This window comes from Cupressus sempervirens, chromosome 10 (genome assembly GCF_028749045.1).
Source record: "Cupressus sempervirens isolate cs-2001-9-10 chromosome 10, ASM2874904v1, whole genome shotgun sequence".
NCBI classification, from domain to species: Eukaryota; Viridiplantae; Streptophyta; class Pinopsida; order Cupressales; family Cupressaceae; genus Cupressus; species Cupressus sempervirens.
The window spans coordinates 126,470,592-126,497,216 of record NC_143127.1 but is presented as its reverse complement, the minus strand read 5'-3'; the positions used below and the strand labels follow the sequence as shown (position 1 = coordinate 126,497,216).

At 33.6% G+C, this 26,625-nt stretch overlaps 1 pseudogene; it reads left to right on the top strand.

Annotated features, from left to right (window-relative positions):
• Positions 1-22,422, top strand: part of LOC149532944 (putative E3 ubiquitin-protein ligase XBAT31) — a 31,803-nt pseudogene extending 9,381 nt beyond the window's left edge.
• Positions 22,423-26,625: the final 4,203 nt, after the last annotated feature.

The following is a 26,625-nucleotide window of genomic DNA, read 5'->3' as shown; positions in this document are numbered from 1 at the left end:
CAATTTGTCTAAGAGCTGAAATTTGGCATTAAATTTGGGTTGTGGATAGCTAATGAGTGTTGGAGAAAACTTGTGGCTTATGTAAACATTTAATGGAAGGGTTTATTTTAATTTTTAATGGGTTGGGCCGAGTTGTGGCTTAGTTGGGTATAAGTAGAGCTGTTTTGTGGAGACTTAGGGTTGGAGATTAGAGAGTCATCTAGTTTGGAGAAGAGGATGAAGTATAGGAGTGAAATTTGAAGGGCTAGTAGCTAAGGCTTGGTGAACTAGGAGATTACTTGGTGGGCTTATGAGTACAAGTTAAGATTTCCTTGGGGTTTTCTACCAAAGTGTGGATCTAGACTAGCTAGGATTAGGATTGTGAGTTGGATCTTGTGCGATCTTACAGAACTATTTTTGAAATTATTTCTATTGTATTGGCCCTAACTTGGAAGGCCTTACAACCGGGCATATTGCATGTAAACAATTTGTTTATGAATAAAGAGTTGCATTTTGTATTAGATTGTGTATCTTGTTGTGTTTTTGTTGTGTGTTTATCTGTAGGGATCTCAATTACCTCTAGTAGGGGTACCCTCATATTCCCTTTGCATCATGTATTGAATTTACTAAGAGCATGAGCTTTCCTCACACTCATAACAATGTGGATTATAAATTTACCATCCTAAAAATTTAGCATGTATATCTAGATTCTTAGTTAGGCCCATTTTGGTTAGATCAATATTGCATGTCTATTATGATTGACTCACCTACTTATCTCCACTTAATTGGGTATCCTATAGTTTTTGAGTTGTCATTTCACTTTGTGTTTAGTTTCCTTGGTATACAATTTTGTGAATGCTTTGTTCCAATGCATATAGTGATGTGGGCATTGTAAATGCTAAATTTTGATCACAAATTTAATTTGGAGCCCAATGCACAATATTTTATTGGTATATCAAATCCCATATTGGCCTCGTCTAGTTTTTTATTTCTAAAATATTGTGAGAGATATATAAGTTATATAAGTTGTCTATCTCCCCTTATTTAGGTAGCCCACAATCAAGATTTATTATGTGCTCTTGATATTTAAAGGAAACAATTCATGTTTCAAGCATTCTCAAGAATCAAGATAAGCATTATGGAAATATTATCTATTTTAGAAATCTTCTCTCTCATGATGGTCAAGTAGAGCATTTATTTGTCAAGATAGAAGATCCTTTTTCCATATATATCTTTTCCATCATTTTATTCTTTGAAAGAAAAGAGTTATCAAGCATCAAAACTTTGAAAATATTGAAGTTCCATTTATATATCTATAAATTTTTGAAAGCCATTTTGATTCCTCCCTACATTCAAAAATTCAAGAAACATAGAATTATCTTTGAAAATACTTATGAGATCAATATTTTTTCATGAAGGTATATACAATGTAGATCTAATATTTACCTTAGCATTTACATACTTTCCTTTATGAAATTTCATTTCATTTTTAAATTTTATTTTTAAATAGGAGCCTAACTTAGGTAAAAACCTTTCCAAAACCTTTTGTATATTTTCTTATGTACAAGAATAGGTGACACATCTATCAAGACTTAATTTGGAATGTGTTAAATCTATCAAATTGACTGTGAAATTTTTAGGCAAATTCACTTGGTATACAATGCCCAACACAAACTAGAGTTTGGAATATAATGCCTAAGGAATTCTATAATGATAAAGTGTACTCCTAATTCAAACTATAGGTCAATGCAATCTTCAAGTTTTTGTTTTGAGTCATTGGAAGTTTCAGTTTATTTTCTATTAGTTTAGAAACTTATATAAATTGTCATATTTTCTTATTTGACCTTCTATATTTTATTAAAATTTTATTTTCCCTCAGATAAAACTTACTCAAATTTATTATTTTCAAAGGTTCATTGCACTTATTTACCACTTAAACCTCACATCACACCCTTCAATTTTTTTACCATACAATGTCCTATATATTCATGATTACAATAAATTTTGACACTAACTTTATGGCTACTATACTAGAAATGTAAAAAAATAACCTTGTAGAAAAAGTATGTGCATTCGACACATTATGATTTATAGATATGAGACAAAAGTTGAAAAATAAAATGAGGCTAGAATTTTTTTTTTAAAAGTGATGATGAGAAATATGTACATATTTAGGTAGAAATATAATTAACATGTTAAAAATATTCATAGCTAAATATATGGGTACCCGAACGAGAGAATAACTTAGAAACTATACAACAAGGATGCTTATAATGTAACATATGAAATTAATGGAAAAAGAACATGTGTTATGGAATTATCAAAAGTGGGAAGAAATTGATGCTTGATTTCCCTTAATATTCAAGAGATTTAGATCATAAATAATTATTTGATATTGTATCTTATTTGGATAAGAAATTTGAAATTTGAATAAATATTGAATATCTACAAAATTGAAATAGACAATTATTAAATTAAAGGGAACGTGGTCTTTTTCTCATTCTCCGTTTACTTGTGGGCATGTGCACAAGTAAACATGCCTTTTTGGTTTTAAATGACAAGTTTCATGCTAGTAAATTGTAATATAGAAATTTTCATGAAATCTTAAGAATTCAAGAAGAAGAAATTTAATGAAGCATATTGCTCTTTTTTAAGAATTGACATCATGAATAAGCATAGAATATAGTAAATAAGAATAGAAAAGAAGAAATTTAAGAAATTTATAAGAGGAGACATAAATCTGAAGGATTTGAGCAATACACAATACAAATCCACAAAACCCTTGAATACCTACATGTAAAAATGTAGTGCCTGGCCCTAGTTCGCATTTTTGTTATCATTGTCTAACTCTTTTAGGGCTAATTTTATGCTGATGGTTAGCAGCATTATTTTGAGACTATCAAATATTGTTCTATGGATTCAGTTTATTATGTGATGAGATCACTTAGACTATATATTTCATGTATGCATGATGATCATTACATTGCTTTTAGTTATTGATGATGATTAGTTAGATGGTTTATTATCATATGTGTTTTCTTATGGATACTTACCTCATACTTGCATGTGTATGTTGTACGTTTTTTTTCTTATGTATGGCATGTCTGATGTGGTTAAGGAAGGGAGTTGTAGTCACCTTCTAGTCGGGATCTTAACGATGCACCACTTCTTGCCATTTCCTGTTTAGTTTAGTATATATTGTGCTTGTACATGCATGGTTTTTATGCAGGTTGCAGGTACTAGGTATCGACTTTCCTGAATTGCCAAGATGAGCATACCCTATCACATTATCTCAATGATAAGAGAGGGGAGATAAATTCTCAAGCCCAAATCCCAACCTTTTTAAGCCATTTGTCCTAATTGAAAATTAGGACAAGTATCTGAGTTGAGTACCCTCCGAATGTGTCAGATGACGTAATTCATGATATTAACCTTTGGTTTGATTTTGTATGTGTTTTGGCTATGATGGGTTTTCATATTTTATTTTATGAGTCCTAGATGTATTTTCTATTTATTAAGCTTAATTAAAAGATTTAATTAATGGTTTAATTTAATGGAAAATTAATATGATATTTTAATATCTATTTTATTTAATTAATTGGAAAATTAATTAAATAAAATAATTAAATTTGAAGATAAGAGTTATAAGTTTAAATTTGGAATGTGACAATATTTATTTTAATAATAATATATTTGGAGTTCATTTTTAAATAAATGACTAAATAATATTATTATTAAAGCTAATAAATATTTTAGCAATTAAGTTTTGAAACTAAAATTTAAAAGTGGAAAATATATTAAAATTATTAAAAGATTATAGATTTCATGTGATTAAAATATAAATATATTAAGATAAGAATAAGTGGAATTATTATAGTTAGTGCATGAGATTTAATAAATTAATAAATTAAATTGAAAAGAGTAAAGCAAATATTATATTAATTATTGTGCATTATTTTAATATTTGCTCACATAGGAGTTTGCACTCTAAGTATGCACTAGTTGTTACACTTAGGAGTTAGCATTTTATTTGAGCACATGGTGTCTACAACCTTATGACTCATCTAGAAGGTTGGAGAAGACTCATGCTTGGTTGTCATGCCTATCTTCTAGTTGTTTCTAGACACATTCTCGATGCATCTTAGAGGCCTTTAAATAGAGGCTCTCCTAGTGTGTTTGGACAAGCTTCAAAGCTTACATGCATTTGAGAAGCTCATATTCTTCTACATGCTCATATGTTTCTACATGCTCATATGCTTCTATAAGCACTTCTAGTCACATGGGAATTTCGGTTGGCTTGGATTTTGAAGGAATTGCGAATGTTGGAAGGAAGGGACTTTTTATGGACTTCTGAGTCATGGCAAATTAGCATCAGTGTCCAGTGCACTCGTGATAATCACATATTCTATTTGCACTCTTTCTCTTCTTGTCTTCATATGATTGAATCTGTAATTTGAAATTGGAATCTAGATATATATTTATTTGGTTGCAAAAGAAATCAATAGAGAACTCATTAGAAAACCCTAGCTTCAATTTAAGAAAGAAATTAGATCTGAATCGGGTTTGGGTTCGAATTTATATTGTGAAATTAGATAGACAAGATTTGAAATTAAAATAGAAATTCTAAGTTGAAAATTTGAATAGTTAGATGTAATCTTTCTATCAAATTATATTTTCAGATGCGTACAGACAAACCTATTAGATGGATGAATGGGTAAATTTAGAGAACAATTACCTTTTTGGAGAAATTCTTAATTCACCACAAACTGCCCTGTCGCTGCCCCTTGGATGGACCCGAACTCAGTCATTCATAACTTTTTATTATGATCGAATTTATTCGATCGCTCCAGTCAGAATTGGTGCAACTTGGCCCTCTCCAACATATTTCAATTTCAGCCCAATCCAATAGTTCATTAGGGAGATATGGCCCTCGTACTAAGACTATTTTATTCAAGGACAGATATTTCTCCATTTCCCATAACCAAGAGTTCTTTATGCTTAAATATCACAAAAATAATATATCAAAGCATGGAAATGAATTCATGTTATCATGAATGAAATTAAGTTGGTGATTATTATATTTAGAATCATTAAAGATTATTTTAGACAAATGATTTTCTTTGAGGTGCATGAAGAAAATTATAAATTATTTATTTGATTATTTTAGTAACTCGTATAATGGGAATGTATCTTAAGGAAGTTATATTCAATTACTAGTGACATTGTTGTTAGCAAAATAATGAAGAATCTATCATCATAGATTTATTTTAATATAACTTTTTATTAGCTATTAAATTATTATTAACTCAAATGTTAATGAAATGGAATATAGTTGATTATCAATAATATGGGTTTGTTAAGAAAATGTTAGTATACTTTTAAAAGAGTGACGAATGTGGTCATTATAGATTTTCTATAACTTGCTATTAAATAATAACAAGCCGTTATGAATATTAGAGATTTGAATTATAGTTGACTTTTAACTTACAAAATTATAGTTAGTTATTAGTCAACTGATATTAATTGGAATGTTTCCATGGATATGTAATTATTAATTAAATTAATTAATAAGAGTTAATTAGATTTAATTAATAATTAAGTTATGTAATAAAGTTTAAATTGATATGTTAATATTGGTTCCTCTAGCGAAGTTGTTAGGTATTTACATCAAAGTTGATAAGTCGTACTCTTATGGCTTGAATAATGACTTCAGATATTATATGGTTGTCAAAAATGATAGCGAATAAATTAAAAGGCTCAAACTTTAGTAATACTTAATTAAGTTTCTAATTGAGAACTAATAGAATGTTGGAAGGTCATGAACTGTGTACCTATGTTAATTGAGTTTTTTAATAATGTTATAATCTTCTTATTCGAAGATTGATAAATGGTTCTCTTATAAACGAATAATGATCCTTTGATTATGATGAAAAGTTGAAGTAACATTAAAGAAGAGTTGTTCAATTAGAATATGGATCATAATTAAATAAAGAGAACAATTTAATTAAAGGTCAGTGATGATTAGTTTAATGAGTAAAGTATTTACCCTTATGTTATTCTTAGAATATTATTTTTAATAATGGAAGGATAATGCTATCGGGGATACAAATGGGTTGACTTGTAGGTCAAATGATAACTCTTAGAATACTTGAGTAGAAAACTGGCAACCTCTACACTTAATTCAACTATGTGATTTTAGTAAACCAAAACATGTGTTTGCACTGTGTATTCTCTATGCTTCTTGTTTTGGGTTTTGGGTTGACTAGATTGTTGACCAGTCTTAGGTTGTTACTAGAGGCTCAGGGGTTATGATATGTGATGGCATGTTGATCTTATTTGGTCTCAAACTTTTAAAATCCAACCATAGTAATGTGATCGTATGCTCTATGAAATATTTGTATTTCCTGATTGTTATTGCTTTTCAGTCTTCATGTGTGAAGCTAAGATGTATGTGTATGAGACAATTGAGCTAATCATTTTTGAGTCATCGATCAGTTATCCTTGGATTATTTTGTAGTCACCATGATGGGACTGAAATGTGGATTTATTTCTTGATGATGTAATCTTGTGACATGTTTTGACTCAACCATTTTGGAGTCTTCGATCAGTATGATTTTGAGACATTCTTGGTTGCTTGTTGAGAACCAATGGATATTGTGATTCATTTTGAGATATATTTTGGTTGTTGAGAACCAATGCATATGGTGATTTATTTTGAGATATATTTTGGTTATTGAGAACCAATGGATACTTATGATTATCAGTAATGCCTTCAGTTGCCAATAGAGAACTGTTGTGGTCATGATTTTTTATGGATGCTTTTCCAAATGTTCATGGAGATTTGATGATTCTTATTGTGGATATTTGATGCTTTTATCATGGTTATTTGATGATTCTTTTTTATGGATTATCTTTTGGTATTTTTACAGTCACTTGTACAGGACTGTGGTGATTTTATGATTCCATGAGCTTAGGGTAGGTTATCTACTTGTAGTGTCGGGAAGTAGCTTGCAATGGGGGTCGGGGCCCTAAGTGGCTGCCAGAGTAACTCATTATAAGTTTGGTTAATAAGTGATAACATTTACACACTAAATGGGGATTAAATGAACCTAAAAAGATAATTGTTTTGATGTTCTCGCCCATGCCTTGAGTGCTTGTACAAACTAGGATGGGAGTAGAGAGAATGCATGGTTGCAACCTTGCATTCCATAGTATGCCTCGTCAATATGAGAGGATACTAGTGGCTGCATGAGATCAGTATGGACCCATGGAGTTTAGCTAACTGCCAGGATAACTTGTACATGATAAATGCGATTACACTTTCCCACTTGTGGAGTAGGTTTCCTACATGTCATTGTGTGCCTCAAGGAACTAGATGTCAAATTTGTGTTTGGAACCTTTGACTTAGTATACTTTTAGGATTCTTAGATTTATAGAGATTTATGCTATTTATTTTTGGATAGCCTGTATGGAACTTGAGATTATCTCCTCAGCACAGTGGGAGTGGACCACTTATGTACCACATGGTTGGGTGGTAGCATTTTTCCACTCTTATCATTTGAGATCTGTCGGAGACACCATGGCTGGAGCATTCTTGGTTGGTATTTATCTTCATTATGTTCTTGGAGCATTATGATAGATGATATACCTTATGATAGATGTATTTACTGGTATGTTTCTTATATTGATGATCTGCATATGTTAAATGATGTTATCTTATGCTTTACTTTGTATGTTAGTAGGATGTTTTAGGAGTGACATTCCTACTATGATAATATCGATGATCTCTTCGGTGCTTTGGAATGTTATGCACGGAGGGATGGCTAGGATCCACGATGGTCTAATGATGCTATTTATGGTTGGGAGGAACCGGGCACTTAGTTATTTATGTTTTGTGATGTATGGTTATCTCTTATGGTGGATGTTTATATCTTATGTGATGATGTATGATTTGTGGTTTCATTTATGTTATTGCATCATGGATTAATATTGGATGATGATGTACTTTATTTACATGGATGCTTTATTCTTTTAAGCCTTTCATACCTTGTAACATGTACAGTGGATGATTAAGCAATCTAGAATGTAATTACAAAAAGGACACTTGTAATATTGTTTAAGAACATTGGATGTAACATTGCTAAGGATGTGATGTTAGATGAAAAGATAATTTAGATGTGATACATTGTTAAGGGATTCATAAAGAATGTAACCTATTATGTTATGTTTACTTTAATTTGAATTGTTTCTATTGCTTCCGCAAATGTTATGAATGGTTTACTTTCATGATTAAAAAAAAAAAAATTGTTTGGCAAACTTAGTGAAATTATTTGGATCCCTTGGCAGGGCATTACAAAAACATGATATAGAGAAGAAAAAGACAAGAAGAGGCAAGGGTTTTCTCTGAAAATATGGAAATTGTATTCTCAGAAATGAAAAAGATGCAAGATAATTACAAACCTTATATCTTTATAGAAGGAGATTGAAACCCAAAAAGGGTAACCTAAAAGGTAAATGCTATTAAATAATTACTAATAAATTATTAAAAAAGAATCCAAAGGGTGCATAAAGTGAAATATTAAGAAGGGAGAAAAGGCAATTTAATTAATGAGATTTAATTAACCTTTTTATCTATAATCCCACCATAAGATGAGAAACAATGCAACTACAAACAATGTAGAAAGAGTAAGGAAACTATAATGCAATGAGAAAAGAAAACTTGGGTCTCAGTAACAATGCCTAATGAGGTACCTAATCACAATAAAATCTATATGAAATGGAGAAATAAAGAAAACCCAGTGTGAAAAATTCTACTTCAAAAAGAGATTGAAAAAAGATGGACAAATGAAACATCCCAAGAGAATCTCTCAAGACCATAAGTATAATGAAAGCCTCCATGATAGAAGCTTGAGACTCCATAGCCCCCCTAGAATGGTAGAACTCCTTTGTCAATGAACATACCAATGTGGCTCCAATCTAAAGGAAACAAAGGAAGTGGACAAGGATGATAAAAACCATGTATGTAAGGTGTAGCTAGAAGTCCTAGCTAATGCTCAAAGGAGAAAGTGTGAAAATCCTGAAATGGAATCTCAAATGGAAGTGGAATAATAGGTGTGTTGAATCTATCATCTAAGAGGAGATGTGTGTCCTCTAATATATCCTCAACAACTATAGTAGGTGGCTCAATGAGTGGAGGTACAATAGTAGGTAATGCTAAGGAGTAATTCTTTGCAAGAGATGTGATCTAAATAGGAGGTGGAGATGTAGAAGTCACAACACTAGTCTCAAAAAAACACATAAGTTCAAGCAACCTGACTTCACCTCAATAGACTATCATGAAAAAAAAGAGTGAGTGCCTAATAATGGAGATGGTGGACCAAAATATGAGAAGGAATATAGGCACAGAGCATGATCAACAATTCCTATAGAAATAATATATCTTGTCTCAATACCTCTGATGTGCACTGAATCCTATAAAAAATCAATTGTCTTCCCTGCCCTACTGTGTGTAATCTAATAAATAGAGAGAAGGTTAGAGGATAAATATGGAACAAAAAGTACATTATGAAATGTACCATTATCAATGTCGATAAAACCTTTCACATGTACAATCATAATAGTGTTGTTCCCCATCAAAATGTGTGGAGTAGAAAAAGCCTCAAAACAAGAGAAAAAATCTTGAGAAGATGCCATATGGTATGAACCACCCAAATCTAGTAACCATCTAAAAGAATAATTAATAGTAGTGTCACATAGTGCATGACCCTTTCATATATCTTTAGCATCTGACTGAAATGATGATGATGAAGAAGGTATGTGAGCAGTAGAAGGAATATCAATGATGCTCTTTTGAAGGAGAGTTGTCAAATCTAAAACCTGTTTGGCATAGCAATCTAACTTCTTCTCATAGTAGTGTGACTCATCATGATTAGGCTTATTACAATAAGCACATTTCAATCTTTTTGGCTTTGATTTACCTCCATTAGGAGGAGGTTGCCTCAATGAACTATGACTTTTGGAATCAATCTGAGACTCTATAGAATGAGATTTTTGAGTCTTCTCCTTCGTCCCTAAAGATGATCGAGCTGCCAATGCATGACTATATGAGCCTGTGAGAGAATCCAATTGAGACAGCTTACCTTTCTCTTGAGTGAACCAATCACAAAAATGATCAAAGAATGGCATGGTAAATCTATTACCCATAGCATCTATTCTACAATAGAAGGTAGAAGAAAAAATCTAAAAGTTTCTATGAAGCTTAGAAAGAATTACGTAGATACATTCAGTATGAGTCTCCATTTTCCCATAGACCTATAATAAAGATCTCAGTTGTTTGAATTTCATTGAGAAGTCCTCAATGGAGGGAAAAGAATCTAGTATAAGAGAGGTAAGCTCTACCTCAATCTAAAGTGCCCTAAACTCAGTCACTATACCAAACAAGCCTTCAAGCTTGGTCCATATAGCTAGAGGGATATTGCATAGGCATCAAGATAAAACTATAGACTTTCAGAGACCTATAAAGCAATCAATCCTATTGCCTTATCCATCTTGTTCCTATGTTGCATGATCTCAAAAGGCCTCTATAAAACTGGTTGCATACATCTAAACAAGACCACAACCCCTATGACTGGAGAAGCTATGCCATCAAGGTCTTCCATGTGTGATAGTTATGATGAGTCAAAAGTTCTAGAAAAGAAGAGGTCTCAACTATTGTTTTAAAAGGTGTTGAATTATTTTTTAATGTAGTTTTGGTTTACATAAGTAAATAAAAAAAACAATATGACAAAAGACATCCCCACAATGCAAAACACCAAACCCTGGTTGTTAGAGTAAATAATTATCATTTACGCTTTTACTTAAGTTTACTTAGGTTAATGCATTTATTTATTAGTTTTAGTCTAGGAGTTGTTGACAACATGGGAGGTTTTTCCTATCTAATTCATACTTATCTCCTCACCTTGATTAAGGATACTCCACCTTTTGTGGATATATGCTTAGTTTTCAACCTTATCTTCTAGCACCTGCCAACTTGTTCCAGAAGCTTCCTTGAGGCCTTTATATTCAGGCTCTCTCATTGTATTTCTCAAATCATTTTCAAGGCATATTATATAGCAATACATTTTTCTTTGTTTGCAATATATTCTCTCTCAGTCCTTTTAGTTTTTCCAAGCTCCACCTCTTCCTTCTTTGGTTTCCCTTTAGCAGGTTATTTGCATGTAGGTGATCTTGGTGAGCTGTGAAGTTGGCTTTCATAAACTTGTACATGGTATCAAAGCCTCCCTACTGCTTCTTAGCTTAAGGATTTTTGAAGCTGCGATTTGGAGACACAAACCCTAGTTTGTTTGTACATTTTTCCTTCAATTAGGGGGAAGAGTGAATTTTCATAGCACTTTGAGCCTAAATGGATGTGGCCATTAAGTTCAGAAGGTCAGTTACAATTAAAATTCATATAAAAAAAAAATTATTTTGGCTTCTGTGGCATCTACAAATTTTTTGAGCCCCCCTAAGTCTGGAGATATGGATTATTTTTGCAAGAAAAATAAAAAAAGGGCAAGCCACTTTCGTGCCACCAGTGCACAACCTACGCACAGCTACCACCGGTAGCACAGCCATGGGGCAGCCGCTCCACCACTCGGTCAGCCCACCACCCACCTCAGTGGTGCCTCCCTTTCCTACCACCTTCGCCAGGGCTCCTCCACCTATGCTCTGCCCACCTACGGCCAATGCCCAATCACCAGTTGCTATTACATGGAGTTTCCTACAACAGACACTTGGCATATTTCATGAGTATTGCATGGCATGGGTACCACATTGACATCTACCATGTGACCCTTGCCACATCACCCACGACATTAGCAACTTGCAATGTTGATACCACGTGGCCCTTTTTTGCTACAACAACCCCCTAGCCATCAATTTAAATGTAGTGACTTGCTAATGTTAGCATGACATCAACACTACATCACCATCTACATGCCTCTTCTTCAGGTCCTTTTTTGACTTGCAATTTTTTTGCCATAAGTTGAGCATACAGAGGTATTTTTCCAATCTGAAAGAAGCACCAGAAAGTTGGTTATGAGATGGAGACATTGGTGCAAGTATTTTTTTAGTTTTGATATATTTTTGTGGTTCATTTTTGCATTCAAATTTTGTAGTTCTTTTTTTTTTTTTTTACTCTGGTAAGCATATCTTGTGCGTCTCATCTCCATTTTTAGAAAACGTTATATTTTTAGAAAGTTGGTTCTATCTACTTTTGAAAAATGTTGTCATTTCCTTTAGATTCTTCCCCATGCTCTTTCTATCATGCTTTTTGTTTTTTTTTCTCTATGGTGGATATCTTGGGTGTTCCAAGTCCGAGGATCATTTTCATGGCATGGGATCTTTTGTCTTGGTTGTACTATCTTTTTGTATCAGCTTTTTCCCTTTCTAATCATTATTAATATCATTTGTTATAATCTTTATGCAAATGTACTGAGATAAAGTGCCACTCTTGCATTTCGGGTTTAGGAATGTTGTTTTGAGATAGTTGTACTTACACTATTTTATAAAGCGCCATGGGGGGAATAGTTATTGCCATTTTTTTTCCCTCTTCCTTTGTCAAGTGAGTGTCCCTTCAATGACATTAGCCCCATGAAGAGTCAATGACTATGCCTTTATAGGTGTTTGGACCTCTTCAACTCTCTCATCATTCTTGGTTCTTTCTACAAAGGATTTTGATCCACTTTTTTGGTTGGCTATCATCTTACCCCATCTACATTAAGGTGGATTATTTTGTTGTTCTAATGCTTCCTTGGTTCGATGGTTCGATAGTGTGAGCTATGTATTCAGTACTTGATCCTATATACTAGGCAATTGCAATGGTTGGCTACCTATGTATTTCGGTGATATGCATCATCTACCATATAGATACTCTCAGTTTGCGCCTTCTATTTTCCATGGAGGTTCTTCATATCATCAATTTCTTTCTAACAAAGTTTGTGGCTTCTTCCTGCTTCAGTGATGCTCTTCATGATCTTTTTTTTGTTCTATTTTCTAGGACATTCTACTAGTTGGAGGCTTCTTCAGTCCTTCACTAGGTTTTCGTACCCCTTTCTAGGGGAGGGTTTTTCCCATGTGGTTTTCCCTCTTTCCCCATTTTTAGAGATTACATTTCATTGCATTTGTACATGGGTACCTAACATGCCCTTGTTTCTAGGACCCATTCTGCATTTCATCTTAGCTATTGTAAGCTTAAGTGCATTCCCCTAAATTGCACTTAAGGGGGGTGTTAGAGTAAATAATTATTATTTACACTTTTACTTAAGTTTACTTAGATTAATGCATTTTTTTATTAGTTTTAGTCTAGGAGTTATCGACAAAATGGGAGTTTGTTCCTATCTAAGTTATACTTATCTCCTCACCTTGATTAAGGATATTCCACCTTTTGTGGACGTATGCTTGGTTTTCAACTTTATCTTCTAGCACTTACCAGCTTGTTTTACAAGCTTCCTTGAGGCCTTTATATTTGGGCTCTCTCATTGTATTTCTCAACTCATTTTCAAGGCATATTGTATAGCAATACATTTTTCTTTGTTTGCAATATCTTCTCTCTCAGTCCATTTAATTTTTCCAAGCTCCACCTCTTCCTTCTTTGGTTTCCCTTTAGCAAGTTATTTGTATGTAGGTGATCTTGGCAAGCTATGAAGTTGGCTTTCATCAACTTCTACACCATCTGCTAGAAGGAATACGTGAATGAGAGAAGAGAAAACAAACTTTAGAAATGAATCAAAAATACCTTGTATGAAATACTGGTGAAATGATAGAGAATTTGGAAAGTGCTCGAGTAGATCTTTCTAGGCCTTTTTTGGAATGGAAAATATAGCTATAACAAAGAAGTTATGCCCCCATAGAAGATAGAAGTCATCAAAAAACTTCAAGCACCAAAACAGATACCAAACCTTAAACAAATCCCAAAAATACCTGATCCATCATCTCTCTCTCGGAACCAACTTTCTAATGCTTTTTTTGGAATGAAAAATGCCTCTGTATGCTTAAGATATTGCCAAAAAACTATAGGGCACTTGCATGATCATCATAAAACTTTTATTTTAAATTTTTTTAAAAAAAATCCACCAAACTCTGTACCAACAGAGCGGTGGTCCTAGTGGTGTGGTCACGATCAACAAGCGAAGCCATTCGGGATGAGCACAGTTAGTGGAAGGAGTTGAGCATAGGTGGTCATGTAGTGGTGGCACCACTGCGGTTTGAAACATCTCTAGTGGTGGCATTACACTATCAATTTTCTAACTGCGTAGTGTTAAAAAAGTAAAAACATGTGATTTTGAGTTTTTTTGCAAAATGTTTTATTTTTTTTCTTCTGAGATTGTGTGTAGAGGTCAGATAGTCCTGCTATGCAAAAATGTTTTGCCTATTAACATTGTCCAAAATTGATTGACTTTATATGAAAATAATGGTCTTGATGCCTTCTAAATCTAACCATAAGGTCTTTTTGGCATCAAAGTGCTCTAAAAATTAGAGAACCCCCTATTTTCACAAGAAATACCTAAAAAAATCTAGATCTATTCTATAAAACCCTCGTTCTCCTTTTTCTCCAAATACCAAATAAGCTACAGTAGATCTGGCTCTAATACCATGAAGTGGATTTGAACAATATGCAATACAAATCCACAAAGCCCTCAAATAATTGCATGTAAAAACCTATCACAGAGAACAAAAAGGCAAGAAGAGGTGAGGGTTTTCTTTGAAAATATGCAAATTGTATTCTCAAAAATGAAAAAGATGCAAGTTAATTACAAATGATCTATCCTTATAGAAGGAGATCGAAACCCGAAAGAGTAACCTAAAAGGTAAATGCTATTTAATAATTACTAATTAATTATTAAATAAGAATGCAAAAGGTGCACAAAGTGAAATCTTAAGAAAGGAGAAAAGGTAATTTAATTAATGAAATTAAAGAAACATTTTTACTAATAAAATCTAGTGCTAGCACATAAGATTCTAGATATGAAAATAATTACTATAATGGGCAAAGTAATTTTAGGAGAGTATTGGCTCTACTTATAGGGGTCTTATAAAACCATTTGAAATAATATCCAAACCACTACACATCATACACTTCTTTGAAAATACAATATCATATATTTCTTATTCAATCATAAATTATATTATGCATTTTTTCATTAACATTAATCAATTCTTGATAATAGAATTCACTTTCACTCACTATAGTAGTATTCTTCAAAACTTCTAATTTCCTTCTTTTTTTCCCAATGGTTTCTTAATTTAACTTTATTCAAATGAACAACTCTTGAAACTAGATATTTCTTCATGTGTCCCTTGATAGTTTTATACAAAGAACATAGAGTTACTATTTTATCTAGGTTGAAGAAGTTGAACTTGCAATTATTTCAACCTTTTCCAAAACTTAAAATTTCATTCTACAAAATGTTTTATTATCATTAGTACAAATAATTTTGACCAATTCTTTCATACCATTAAAAAAACATGCTACATTCTTTTCATTCTTCTCATAAAATAAATTATTCTTTAATTTCTTTCAAAACTTATACTACCATTTGAACTAGTGAAAATTCCAAAATATTTTTTTTTAAAGCTAAGATGGTCCTCTACTAAACTTGTAATTTTGATAAAAATGGGATTTAATGAATTTAATTGTTCACATCATTGACTTATTTTTAATGTTTTACTCTATTGAGTTTTTAGAGAAAGTTCTTTCAATAGCAAAAGATTTTTTAATATAAAATTTAATTCAACCTTCGATTTGAATTTCAAAAAGAATAAAGAAAAAAATTAATCACCTTGAGAAGTTTTGAACATTTTGATAAATCCTTAGAGTGTGTATTTGAATAATTTTAATATGAAAATTGTTGAAATGAGAAACTTGTGAATTAGATTTATTTTTCAAACTTGGTATTTTCAATAAAATGGGGGATTTGAAAACATTTGAATTGTTGAAATATTCTAACTTATTTTGTGGGTCACATTTTGCCAAAAACTTAACTTAGGATGAGTCATAAAAAAATCAAGTGAAACACAAAAAGAATTAAACTAAAACACAAAATAAAAGTTGAAATCTATTGAGTTATGTAAGATTACTTATGAGATTAGACTTTCCTAAACCAAATATGTTGTTGGCATTATGTTGTATTTGTCATTAGTGACAACACTTATTCGATTCTTAATACTTATCGAGCTTATCACTCAGTCTTCAGTTTATACCAAGCATTCAGTGGTTACCTTATAAGCTTAGCAGTTAAGCAATTTACACTGAGCATTCCTGAAGCTACCAAGTTTTTCAATGTCTACCGTGCTTCACAGTGTCTTCCAAGTAGTAAGTTTATGTCATCGAGATTCAAAGTAAACTGAGCATTGGAAGAAACAATGTTTATCAAGTAAAGTAAGGTAAACTCAGTGTGCAGTGTCTACTGAGTGACACTACATCTACCTAGTCACCAGTTGTTACCGAGTTCAAAACTACTTTGAGTGATTAGTATGGACCGAGCCTTCACTTCTAATGAGTGCATGATGATGTCGAGTAATGCAGTGGGTGCCATGTATCAGAAGGTCACTGAGTCAGTTCAGTGAACCTGAGTTATTTACTATTGGGCCAACTTTGTAATGTATTTGTTCACTTGTGTTTTGGCCAACCTTGCAGTTTTTTAAATTTGAAAGGTATATATGTAAGATGTATTGTAAGATATCAGATATCATTAAAAAAAAAAAAAAGGAATGTGAAGTAATTTTGAAAAGTATCTACGAAGGATTTTCAAAAATAGTTCAAGGAATACAGCAAGGTCAATATAGAGGCAAAAAAGTTATATTCATCACATGAGGTGATTAATGGATAAAGGATCTTATCAGCAATCAGTTGTAAGTAGATCCACTACTTCATCTTAATAGGTGAATCAGCTTCTAAATCCTTTAGCACGGTAGACATAATAGTCTTTATATAAATCTCTTAACTGAGTGCATACTTCATTGTATGTTTGTAAATCCTTTAACAAGGTGGACCTAGCTGTCCCTTTTGCTCCTAACAGGGAAGATCACCAAAAGTGGTCAATGTAAGCCTTCATAGGCCAACTTTGTGTTGTAGTATTGAAGTTTTGTGGGTATCATCCCCACCCCAATTTTACTTTCTATTTGGAAGGTTTCTGGATCACCAAAATATTGTGTTCTTTTGTCTGATGAATGTTTTATCTTTTAGAACTAATGTATGTAGTAGCATAGATGGATGTGTGGTAAATTTAAAGGAAAGTTTTAAAGTTACTAATTCACCCCTCCCCTCTTAGTAACTTCTCATATCTTGAATATTTCCAACAATTAGTATCATAGCTTTGTGGTTCTTAGGATAAAAGTTTGGCAGCTTGAGCAAAGATCTAAAGACAAATGGAGATATTCAGACTTGACAAGGCAATTGAAAATGAAAAGCTAGATCTGGAGATGGCCATAGGTCAACTCAAAGAAGCAAAGGAACTTGCAAGACAAATGGATGACCACCAGTATGTTTAAGAAAAGATTGAAGATCTTTTACCATCAAGTAGCTCAGATGAAACTAATAAGGCAATCAAGGAACTCCTAGCAAAGAATGGCTCTCTATAGGAAGAAGTAAGAAAACTCAAAAGAGAACAAAAAATCCAATCAATCAGGCTATGTGAAATTTTGGAACAAAGGAATAAGGAAAATTAAGACTTGGAGGCAAGAAACAATGAAGAACAGAGTCAATCGAATGAGCATGAAGACCTCATTGATCAAATCACTAGAGCAAATGAAGAAATCAAGATTCTCAAAGCATAGAATGAAAGAATAAGAAGTGATCTAAATTATGAAAGGGAAATAAATGAAAGAATATTGAGAGAACAGAGATGTGAAAAGAAAAATGTTGAAAAATTGAAGAATGACCTAAATACTAAAAAGAAATCAATGAGAGAATGTTGAAATCACAAGAAGACATGAATCAACTAATTTAGGAAAATGGGCAGCTTCATAAGAAAAAGGGTAAAGTAGGACTTGGATACAATGAAGAACAAGGTGAATCTTCCAAGCAAGCTACAAAAAGGAATAAAAAACCCTCATGCAATCATTGTGGAAAAATTGTTCACATATCAAACAAATGCTAGAGCAATGGAAAAGCAAAATTCAATGGGAAGTGCTACAACTTTAGTCAACATGGTCACAATTCTCATGAATGCAAGAGAAACCAAAATTTGAAGGTAAATGTCATAAATGCAAAAAGCATGGTCACAAGGCATCTCAATGCAAATCCAGATCGTTTAATCTAGCTGAACAACTTGTAAAGGCAACATTTGGATGGGACTACAATACCTGGTGCATATATCATTATTGTGGAGAATATGGACACACTGGTATAAATTGTGCAAGGCATCACCTAAGAAAGAGGGATACTACTATAAGGTGTTACACATGCACTGAACTCAGTCATATAGCTAAAAACTGCATGAATGTAGGAAAAGTTGAAGATGAAAAGAAAACAAGGGCTAACAACATAAAGAAACAAATGAGGCAACAATGGATTCCAAAATCTACCAAAGAAACAAGCTCAAATCATGGAAGTGAAGTCACTCAAGAAGTGGGTGACTCCATCCCCTCAAACTAAATTCCTAAGAATGCGTTGGAGTTGTACTCCACAAGAAAACCATAAGTAGTTCCAAGAAATATGAGGAATGCAAATGATCCAATTAGTATTCCACATACATTAGGATCACAAAAAGGTTATGTTTCACTGAGTTGCATTAGACTCCACCAAGGAAAGTTGGTTAAAGACCTTATTGAGCAAGGTCAGGAGTAAAAGGAATTTGGTTCGTCTACCAAGCTGATACTCTTGCTGAGTTAGGTCAGTGGATAACAGTCTATGATGCACTATGACAGTATGGTACTTAGCATTAGTGGAAAAAAAAAATTCATCAAAAAGGGCAAAATTCAACTTCATTTTTCACTGTATCCTCAGAGCAAAGAGATTTCTAGGTGCATTTCAAGTGATTCCAAGTAGACTTGTACTTAGGGAATTTTTTTGAAGATTTCCATCACTTTTCGAGCAGCAATGGCATCCAGAAGCACCAATAGCAGCAAGGCAAAAAGAGGATTAGAGATGTTGGTCAAGGGTGTAGAGTGGAAAGCACCAAATTTCAAGTTAGTTCCAGCAATGGTAGAGGCACTCAACCCTAATGGCACACAATCAAAAATTTCACCAAAGGTACTTCTAATTAATGATATTCACACTCATTTTAAATGTTCAATTCAAGGGATAGGAACCTTAGAAATGGATAGTGCTTTAGAAGAAATGCATGTTGATGGCTCATTGAAACCTGAGCACAAGCATTTGGAAACGAAAGGGTTGACACACATATCTCACCTGCCAAGAAGCTTTTAGATAAAATGGATTAGGTATATTCTTAGCCATGTACACAATGGTCAATTATGGTTAGAGCAACCAGTATTAATCACCAAAAAGATGATTCACAATATTACTGGTCTTCCCATTTTGAGCAAAGCTAAGACAACCAAAACCCTAGGTCAAGAGGAACTATAGAAGAAAACCCTAGCCGAAAGGGACGATAGAAGTTTGAAAATTAGCACTATTACTTATGTGGAGCTAAGGTTTGGAATTCATGTAATTTCCCACAAGAATTATAGTTCTAGTCATTTAAACAGTTTTCCATGTGAGGTAGTAGACATAGCATTCAAAGTCGTAAAGAAAAACATGGAGTTTGACCTATCAAAGCTACTACTAAAGAAACTAAACAAAAATATGGATAGCATCAGGTCATCAAAGAACAAAACCTACAAATTTGGTTCTTTGTTAACATGTCTCTTCTTTTATGTGCAAAAATTCTTTCCATCAAAAGGTTTTTTCAAATGGAGAAAGGATGTTCCCAGTTTGTATCACATAAATGAGTTTATAGCAAAAATGGGTGTAAACTTGGACAATATTATGGATAATTATTTTGAAGACTTCAAAGAAAGAATGAACAATAGGTTTAGGATTCCTCCTAAACTTGTTGAGGACTATAAAGGTGATGTATGTTTCATGGTAGATTGTGATAGAGTATACATTCAGGCAGTTAGGCCCCGAGTTGCATGGGTGAAGCCTCTCACTTATGACACTAGTACATCTACAATTGTTTTTCTACCAAAATTTTTGACCAAAGCTTTTTTTTTATGTTTTCATTCCTGTGTTGGTCGAAAATGTCCTAAGTTTTCCTAAGTTGGTCAAAATTTTGACCAACTCAATGACATAAAAAAGGAAATCACAAGTTGGTTGAAAATGTCATAACAAAGAAAATGTGAATGAAATTATTATTATACTGAGCTTCATTCCCACGTAGGTTGAAAATCGTGGGTAATAGGCTTACAGGCTACCTGCCCCTCCTTCCTGACCCCAATATACTTTTATTCTTTCATGTTGGCTCCACCATGATTTTTGATGGTAGGGGAGCCAATGTCCATGACTGTAAACCAGCAGGAAATATCATGGTGAGGGATTCTCTAACTCATTACGGATACAGAAAAATTAGTGATGGTGATGGGGTTTCTATATTTGGGGGAAGTCATATTTGGGTCAATCATTGCTCATTTTCCAGCTCTGCAAATGAACTCTTCGATGCCGTGGGTAGGTATATTAGTTGAGTTGAAGGTGCTTTATTAATAAGCACAAGGCCCTACTATCCTAATGGGCAAAAATGAACTTTTCTGAAAATGTACGAGCACGAAGATACATGGCATTTAATGCTGGCAATAACCTGGTCTATCCACTCCACCTTCTCTCCACCCCCCCCCCCCCCCCCCCCCTACTATCTACTCTCCCATAGGTCCAATTCGAACTGCCATAAAAAGTATATGGCAGTTCTAGATGTTAAAGTCATCTCACCCATAGCATAGGAAGGGCCATGAGAAGCATAGGGCAGTTCTGGAACTGTCATTACCATCTCCAACAATTTTATGACTCACCATGATAAGGTTTGAAATTTTGAATCTTCGTTCACCCATGTTAGGTCTTCTTTTGGGATCCTTTCTACAAATGAACAACACGTTTTTAAGTTTTAACATGTGGAAAATTTAGAGAACATTGTAATTGTAACAAATTCTAAGTGTCATAATGCATGATGAATGTTAAGTTTCTTACATAAAAAGTGGCCAAGTTTGCAATTCTATTTTCTGTCTTGCATGATGCCTATCTTACCAAGATATTTTTTGACCAACCAATCTTGAATGTTTTCCTTATAGGCAGCCAGGGAGCACTCCTCTGCACTTTGCTGCTAGAGGAGGCAACTTGGATTGTATACGGGAATTGTTAGCTTGGGGTGTAGACCGTATCCAACGAGATTTTTCATGGTAAGATCTTGGTTTATTTTATTGAAAATAATAAATAAAACATTTTACCTACATACCCTCATTATTATATATATATATATATATATATATATATATATATATATATATATATATATATATATATATATATATATATATATATATATTTGCATTTGATTAGAAAAATGTACAATAATCCAGTGATATGTAAGGGTGCTATGGCATATTTATTATTGTTTCTTTCTTGGCAAGCGCATACCTTATGTAGTAGCACTAAAGTTTAAGCATAGAATGTGTGCAGCATTACTGAATCTAGGTGTAGCAGAGCCGTTAGTTTGGCCTTCTCCATAGAAATTTATAAGAAAACTCAATCCCGAATCAAAACACTTACTGGAAAAGGCCTTGATGGAGGCAAATTGAGCAAGAGAGAAAAACATATTGTTTGGATCCGCCTCTTCAGCATCTTCATCTACAAATCAAGAAGACAATATCGATGATTGTCTTTCTGATGTGGGTTCATGCTTCTCATTTCTTTATGGCTTATGGCTTGGAGTTGGATAGAGTTAGGCCAATATTTGGAGTTATAGGATTATTCAATAGAATTGGGCCAAAATTGAAGTTAAAATTATGTTGTTTTATTTCAAATGCCAATAATGGATGCTAAAGCTGATAATGTGTTATGAAAATCTGTAGGATAGTGATAGTGGGGTTTGCTACATTTGGTTTGATCAAATATGTACCATTGAAGTTCAAGATTGTGGCCAGCGAATGTGTGCTCTTTGCACATTGACATTGTTCTATCATAATAAACCAAATCCTACCATAGAAACTTCTTCTCCTCCCATCTGCCCTTTCTGTCATAGTAGTAGCGTGCAACTGATGGTTGTCCCTGAAAAAGAGGCCAGTGTAGACATAGAGTCTTCCAAGATGCACAAACCAAGATAGTCAAAGTGTTTCAATGAAGCAAGTAGTAGCTTCAAAGGACTGTCAACAAAGGGATATTTTGGAAAATTAAATGGAAAGGGATCCAAAAAATTTGCTGATTGTAGTGATTGGATGGACAAAGCCTTGATATCTAAGTTTGGTGAACAATGATTACACGCCCGAATGGAAACATATCATACCAGTCTTTGTCCCTCACCAGGTTCATCATGCTCATTCTCCTTGCACAAATTCTGGAGAGGATTCAACAATCCTACCATATACATATACATTGAAAACATGTTGGTGAGATTCACATGCCTCTTTCCCTGCTCAGACATCTTCCATACTAAACCCACAAAGAGACGTCCTTCTTCCTCTATCACACTCTTCAATGACTCGATCCTTATGGCATTCAACAATCCTACCACACATAGTTTCCTTATGTGTCTTCAATAAGGCCCGTATGGAGCCATTACCATGTCCTTGAAATTATATGTGAGGTATTTCCCCACAACCATTGCAAGTCTACTAGAGAACACCAAATCGTGGGTTTTCAACAAGTCTTTCACCATAGCAGAAGAAGAAACCTCAACTCATATGGGAAAAGAACCTAATTTCAACATCATAATGGGACCATATTTCTTAGCCAGTTCACAAAGGTCATGAAGAGGAAACCTTTTCAGTTTATTCAGATTTCCAATGATGGGCTCCGCATCAACCTATGATGGCATGGATGGAAAGAACCAAAATCCAGAGCTAAGCTATAGGTTATGGATCCAGATACAAGCTAGAGGGTTACTTTCAAAATAAGGTTAAGATCGATGCTCCTACTTGCTCCACCATTGCATTACTTTCTTCACTATAGGTGTTGCTTTTGTTTGTTCAACTAGGTTTTCAATGTGCCTCTGCTTATGTCCATTCTTGGGTTGGATTTTCTATGTGGGTTGGCTTTGCTCGATTCAGGTGAAGCTGACCTCCCCATCTCCTTTCTTGGCTCCCTTGTTTATGAAGGGAATTTGCTATATTTTACTATATTTTAAGTATTTTTGTGGGCATGTTAAACATTTTTCATTTCTATCAACATTCTTACACCACAATCTTTGGCATTCACATCTACCCTCCTATTGTATTCTTCATATGGTCTTGGAACTAGGTGTGCTTGATTAATTTTAGGGCAACTCACATATCTTGCGGTGTGTCCAAAACAATAAGCATCAAACATACCAAATATAATTTAGTGTCTTTGCCACATAGTGGGCATGCAATATATAATAGTGCAGTTTAATACCGTTTCAATTTCACTTGTTCATGCAAAAAATTGTCTTCCTTTAATTACTATAGTAAATATTGGACTAGGTAGAAACACATATGGTAGCATGCTCCTCTCCATTCAATTCTGAGGAAAGAAACACTCACAAACACAAGTACCAACAGTTCCAAGCTCAACAATAAGAAGACATGAGACAATATATTAATAAATTTCCAATGCAACTTACATTGTATCCAAATCTCTAGGAACAAATTCCTCTCTATAATGCCTTGCTAGTATGCAATATTCTTGCTAAATACTAGGAAACCCTTTCACCATATGCTTCTTCTGCAGTGAATTTGGTCCACCAAAATGTAAATCTCCATGCCATAAATGATATAACTAGGACTCGTCTAAAATGTTTCACTGAGCTTCTTCTTGGATACTTATCAATGATTATAAATACTAGCTTGTTCTTTAAGAACACTTTACACATTTTCTTTATCGTCTTCTAGCACTTGATAGCGAAATGACCATGCTTTTGCAATAAAAACATTGTAAATTTGAGTTATCAAACATTTAGTTTCCTTGCTAGATGGCATTCTCTAGCAATCCATTGGATCCCCGTATGTCAAATTGGTCAAATGCATGTGATTAAGGGAAAATTCATGTAATTGAGTCACATTTGAAGTAAATATACTAAATGTAACCATTTCGGTTTGATAGAATGGTTGGAAGAGTAAAATGCAAAAAGTTGCTCAAAAGTTGTCAAGTGACTTAGTAACTTTTGTTGACAACTTTTCACCAATGGCTAATTTTAGCTAAATATTTGGTTGAGAGAAGTTGGGAAGGCTTAGAATGTATTTAAACACTCAGGTACATGCCCAAAAAGATGGTGTGGAAGGATTTGGGTTGTAAGACAACAAATCTAATAATGCAAGATTTTCTCTGCAAATTGGTGGTTGCAAATCTTCTTTCTAATTGAAATCATATTGGACGTAATAGAAAACTATCCTAACATTCATTTGGTATGATTTGAAGTTCATTTAAACCATTATGTTCAATTCACCTTAACTGTTGTTGTAGACTGTTATATCTGACAGTTTCTTTGTAGTTTGAGGGTTATCATGTGGATATGACACATTCCACTTTATGTGACAACTGTTCCTTGTGGAATGGGTTTGGAATGGTGTATTATAGGATGTTATAACACTAGGAGTGTAGAGGAGATCATGGAGATTACATGTTAATACCCTAAGGTAGAGGGTTAAAAGGGAAATTGTGCATTCTTGGTGCCATGTATTGGTAGGGCCTTGCAGAGACCCTCTCATCCATCAATCAATCTCTAGATCAACTGTAAAGTGTATATTAATGTGAATTAGGACATGATGCCCAGGTTTAATGTAGGCATGGGGAAGAAAGCAAGAAAAAATGCCCCCTGCACATGGACAACTAGATTTTCTGGCACATGCTTCAACATTTCTTCTTCAAAAAGTAAATCTCAGTTATAGGAATATGCCTTATTGTTCTTTAAATAGCATAAAAATGCACCGCATTAAGTGTTTTTAAAATAATAGGTTACAAAATAAGAAGAATTACTTAAAACATAAGATTTATAATCATCTTTTCCTAATGTAATTGGATATCCCATAGCGATTAATCATTAATGTCTCTAATTAATGTATAATTGTTCACAATAATGAGCTTCTTAAAGACTTGGTGGTGACATTGTAAATATTTGTGCTTAGTTGAAATGGTTTGAGCTGTAAATTGGTTTTGTTTGTGATGAAGGGCAAGGGGAAGCATTTATGTCACCTTAGCAAAAAAATATTGGAGAGAGCTCAAATGAAATGAGAACAAGGTAATAAATATGCTTTCTTCTCCAAAGGAAGTAGATTACCTAAGTGGGTACGTAAAAATAGAGTCAACCATGGCAAGAAGGAAAAAGGCTTGAAATGTAGTTGTCTATATAAGTCCTATTTTGGCAAGGCATCATTGCATAACTATGAGAATTTTTGTAAGAGTTCAGTTCCCATGAGGGTGATGTATTTTTGGAATGGCTCATGGAATGATTTTTCTATCCAAGTTTTGGATTCACTTAGAGTTGAGTTTTTGGCTGGCATGCCCACTATAGAGTTGGCAATAGATAGTTGACCATATGTTGTTGATTTTTTTCGAATGCTGCAAATAGATTCGAGGGCGGGCTGTCAAAGGTCCATTGCTTGGATTGACGAGAGTGGCTCGTGCTTTTTTCCCAAATTTATCATTGAGGATAATGCCGATGAAAAAGTTTCTTCTAAGGTTGAGGTTGAGATTGAAATTCGAGTAAGTCCAATGGAGGCCTCAAACACCGAGAATTGTGATACAGTTGCTGCTAATATGGATTGTGATACAAAGTTTGTAGCTATGAAAAATTGTTTCCTTACTAGCCTAAATAAAATTGGACTTGCAACCAGTGTTACTGGTATTTATCAAAATTCACATACAGGTAGGCTGGGACAAGCTCGGTTGTAGATTTTCAACAAACAGGTTGAGATAACAAAAAATTCTCACGGTAAAGAAAATATTAAATATGCATGGCATGGGGCATCCGATACAAGTATATCATCAATTATACTACATGGTTTTAGCAATAACAGATTAATGAATGGTGGTCTGACATATGGTGTTGGTGTTTATCTTGCTCCTGAAGATTGCTCCTACTTGAGGTATGAAAGATTATGTTCAAAGATGATGTCTTTGGTGGGGATTTCTTTTAAATGTTTGAATTCTAGAATAGTCTTTCCTTTAATACGCATATTCTTTATTTAAGAAGGAATGTTTGACTGAATATTATTGCTTATTATTTACAGTGTTCCATTTTCAGACTTGGACATTAATGGGGAATTGTATACTATGTTGTGCCGAGTTATTTTTGGGAATGTTGATGAAGTTCCTCTTGGCTCTCTTCAGTTTCATTCGAGTTGTGAAAAGTTTGATTCTGACATTAATGATATCGCCAATCCAAAGCATTACATTATTTGGAGCACTTACATGAATACACACATTCTGCTAAAATATGTTGTCAGTTTTAAGCCTCCTCACCAGTCTCCTAGTATTGCTGAATTGTGCTTTTTAATACCATC